The following is a 4,233-nucleotide window of genomic DNA, read 5'->3' as shown; positions in this document are numbered from 1 at the left end:
GCTGGCAGTGGGGGGGGTGCTGATCCCCCCCGTGCTGTGCCTGCCGCTGGGCAGGGCTCCCACAGCACCCAGGCTCCTGCTGACAGCCCCTGCAGGGGGCACGTGGGGAACAGAGCGGGGGCAGCAGGAGTTTGGGGGAGCACAGCCAGGACATCTGACCCCCGCTGACCAAAGGGGCGTTCCAGAGCATGTGGGCTCAGCTCAGCAGAGAGCTGGTAAAAGGAGGAGGAATTGGGGGGGCTGCTCCTGGGTCCTCTGGCACAGCCGCTGTGCGTTTGGAGCCCTGCTCCCCGGGGCAGGCCAGACACCCCCTGGGGTGGGAAGGGCAGAATCAGTCTCTGGGTTGTTTCTCTTCTCTTCCACGCTCAGCATTGCTTGGCTTTGCTTTCCCATTCAGCTGCCCTTGTTTTACCCACAAGGGTTTTGTCTCAATCCCATTTTCCTTTCCCCTTTTGCTCTGTGGAGGAAGGAGAGGAACCGGGGAGGGTGACAGAGGGGCCTGGTGGGCACTTGCTCAGCCAGGGTTAACCCAACACACTGAGATATCACAGGAGGGTCACAACAACTTCTCTGAGCAGCACTTTTTTGATGTGGATTTTGTTCCAAAGCAACTGCTAGCAGGAAGAAATTTTTTTCCTCATGTCCAACCTCAGCCTCCCCTGGGGCAACTTGAGGCTGTTTCCTCTTGTCCTGTCCCTTGTCCCTTGGGAGCAGAGCCCGACCCCCCCCTGGCTCCAGGCTCCTGTCAGGAGCTGTGCAGAGCCAGAAGGTCTCCCCTGAGCCTCCTTTGCTCCAGGCTCAGCACCCCCAGCTCCCTCAGCTGCTCCTCCCCACACTTGGGCTCTAGACCCTTCCCCAGCAGCTCCATTGCCCTTCTCTGGCCACGCTCCAGCCCCTCAAGGTTCTTCTTGGTGGGAAGGGCCCAAAAGTAGCTGAAGAGTCAAGGTGTGTCCTCCTCAGCACTAAGTCCAGGGGACAATCCCTGCCCCAGCACTGCTGGCCACACCAGTGCTGCTCCAGGCCAGGATGCTGGTGGTCTCCTTGGCCACCTGAGCACAGGCTGGCTCATCTTCAGCCAGCTGTCCACCAACACCCCAGATCCTTTTCTGCTGCTTTAAGCTGGTTCTGTCAGGGCTTAAACATCTCCAAGCATGGAGTGTCTGCAACCAAACATATTTTCCTTGTTTTTAGATGGAGCTTCTTGTGTTTCAGCTTGTGCCTCTTCCCTCTGGTCCTGGTACTGAGAGCAACTTAACTCCTTATTTTTGTGAGTCTAGGAGGTGAAAACCAGCACCAGGGAGCACGTTATCTTTTTTCCTGCTAATTGACATGGCATGTGACAGGCAGGCATGAGAGCTTGCCCTCTACCCCAAAACAGAGCTTCCCAAATTCAGTTTCCTGCAGTATGATCATAGTAGAAGGAAGCTTGCTCCACTGTGACCAGAAAAACAGGGATTTTGAGCTCAGCTCACTCCATTCCAGTCCTTAGAAAGAGAAGTTTGGGCCGCTGGGTTCAGGCATCTCTTTTTGCCCTGCCACACCACAGCTGCTGGCTGTGCACCAGCCCTGTGCCTGTGACACCACAGCAAGCCCTGGGCAGCACATCCCCTCCACTTTCAACTTTCAGTATTACTTCTCATTCTCTTATTTATAGGAAAACAGAAATCCCGAGACCAAGTGTTCTTCCCAGATTATTTTGCCTGCTGGTCTATTTTAGGTGGTGTGCATCAGCCTTCAGAATAGGTGTCATCTGGTTTGAGCACCTGATTTCCCACCTTGAAACCCCACCAAAGGTTAGGTGGTACCTCCGTGTGCCTTTGAAGTGTGCCTACATCAGGTTAACAGATCTAAAGCATGAATGGTTTTGGGAAAGCCCAGTGGGTGAAGTGAACTAATCCTGCCTGCAGTGATCAGAGCACTGCAGTAGCATTTCCTGCAATTTGGCTGATTTTGGGGTACAACATTTCTCTTCCTGAAGACCAAAAGTCATGCCCTGCTTTTGTCACCCATAAAAAGTATCCTGAAAGGAAGGGCAGAAAAAGCTAAAGGGCCAGGTGAGTTACCTGGAGGTTTGCTATGCCCATCACTCCCTGTGCCTTTGGGGCACAGCCCCTCTTGTCTGCCTCCCCCAGATGATGCTGAGGCCATCCCCAGAGGTCACTGCTGGACACCCACCTCCACCCAGCAAAATCCACTGGGATTTTTCCCCTCAAGAGGTTCCCTCACCTTTCAGACAACACTGCTGTCAATGCAGTCTGCCTGGTGGCCAGCCTGGAAACCTGGGGTGTAGAAGAGCCAGCAGGAAAATGCATGAATTGATCTGATAGTATTGAACAGAAATGGTGTAAAAGTATTGGAAGGTAACTTCCAAAATCCCTTTTTGAGGTGGGGAAAAAGGAAGCAGGGTGGACGCAGGAGGTGATGGAGGTACCACTTATATTGCCTTTTTTTTTTTCCTTGTCTGAGTTCAAAACTGTGTTTATTCTTATTGTATGGTTTGCTTAACTTCATACGTAACAAAGGCACATGGATCATGACTGGACACTTGACAATATGTACTGAAAATTAAATGGACACTATAATATCTTGATAAGCAAAGCGTTGTGGTCTGTAGCATCAGCTCTCAGTGTGGGGACATCCGAAGCTCCACACCTCTGTCTGAGTCCACGTTGAAATGCTGCCATGCCTTAAGACAGCAAAATAAGAGCTATAATTCAGTGTTGAAAGGAAGGCTCCTTCCTCCTGCAACGAGCTGCCCACAGGCTTTCAGGTCCCAGGTCCCAATTCTAGAGGACAGGCTGGGAGCTTGCTCTGCACAGGCAGCCTCGGGGAGGCTCTGCTCTTCCCTGCTCGTAGAGGACAGGTCAGAGTCAGGACAGGCACCCCCTGGGCTGAAATCTAACCCTGCACAAGCAGTCTGCAAACTGTCCAAACTTCTTTTGGTGATGGTTTTCGATGGGCCTACAAGAAAGCTGGGGAGGGACTTTTTACAAGGGCTTGTGACAGGAGAGGGGGTAATGGGATCTAACTGGAAGAGGGGAGATTTAGATTATAAATTAGGAAGAAGTTCTTCACTGTGAGGGTGGTGAGCCCCTGGCCCAGGCTGCTTTTTTTTCATGACTGGAGGTGTTCGGGTCCAGGCTGGGTGGGGCTCTGAGCAGCCTGGTGCAGTGGGAGGTGTCCCTGCCCATGGCAGGGGGTGGAACTGGATGATCTTTAAGATCCATTCCAACCCAAACCATTCTAGGTTTCTCTGATTCAGTGACATGGATGATATTTTGGATCTTTTGAAGGCAAATGGGAGAGCTGGCAGCCAGGATCTTACCCCAAGCAGACAGAACTGGAGAGGGGCCTGGGTCATCTTGCCTAGTCTGTGCTTTTGCAAAGAAGGATTGGACGGGCTTTTAGAAGCAAATTGTGCATAGCTCCCCCTTCCCCAGGAGGAGCAAGGGAGAACAGTAGATTATCTCTGGGCAGGCACACCAAACCTGGGAGTACTGAATTACAAAACGAGTGGAGAGGAGGGTCCCTCCAGTGGTGTGCAGGAGGTGCCCCGTGGATGGCACCAGCCTCATCTGCAGCTGCAGATAACTCCGTCTCCTGAAGGAGACCAGATCCATCTCTTGGAGGAGACCAAGGCTGACTGTACTTTTCCCAAGAAAGGTTGGACCAGATGATCCCTGAGGTCCCTTCCAACATGGTATCCTGTGACTCTGAGATCTAAAATAAACACAGGCTGTTAGTATCGGGAAGAGGACGGCCTGAACCCATGAGAAAAGGGAAGAATTGTTTTCTTTCCTTTTCTTCCCAGAAAAAGAAGAGTCACGGTCCAGAGTAGGGCAAAAAATCTTGAGAAATACCCCAGAGGAAATTTATTTTTAAACTGCAGCAAACCTATCAAATTCTGATGACACAGCCAGAGGGGCAACTGGGAGCCGTTTGCCGTTGCCTGGTGTGGGTCCAGCCCACACCCCCCTGCACAGACAGGAATGCTGCCACAGCTCTGCAGCTGCTGCCCTGGACGGCTCCACACCACACTGGGGAGAACTCTGGGGGTGCCAGTTAGAGCAGGGCTCCCCCGGACCAAGGGCAGTGTCAGCAGGAGCAGTTTAAGGCAATGGGTTTACGAGCCTAGGAGAGGACCTTGTTATGCTGAAATAATTTTGTTTTCAGAACAGATTTTTCTTCCCAGGGTTCTGAGCATGATGTGGCTTGAGATGGGCTGTAGATGGG

The sequence above is a fragment of the Merops nubicus genome, unplaced genomic scaffold, assembly GCF_000691845.1.
Source record: "Merops nubicus isolate BGI_N331 unplaced genomic scaffold, ASM69184v1 scaffold28877, whole genome shotgun sequence".
Taxonomy (NCBI): Eukaryota; Metazoa; Chordata; class Aves; order Coraciiformes; family Meropidae; genus Merops; species Merops nubicus.
The sequence above is the reverse complement of the archived record's forward strand: the minus strand, read 5'-3'. Positions refer to the sequence as shown.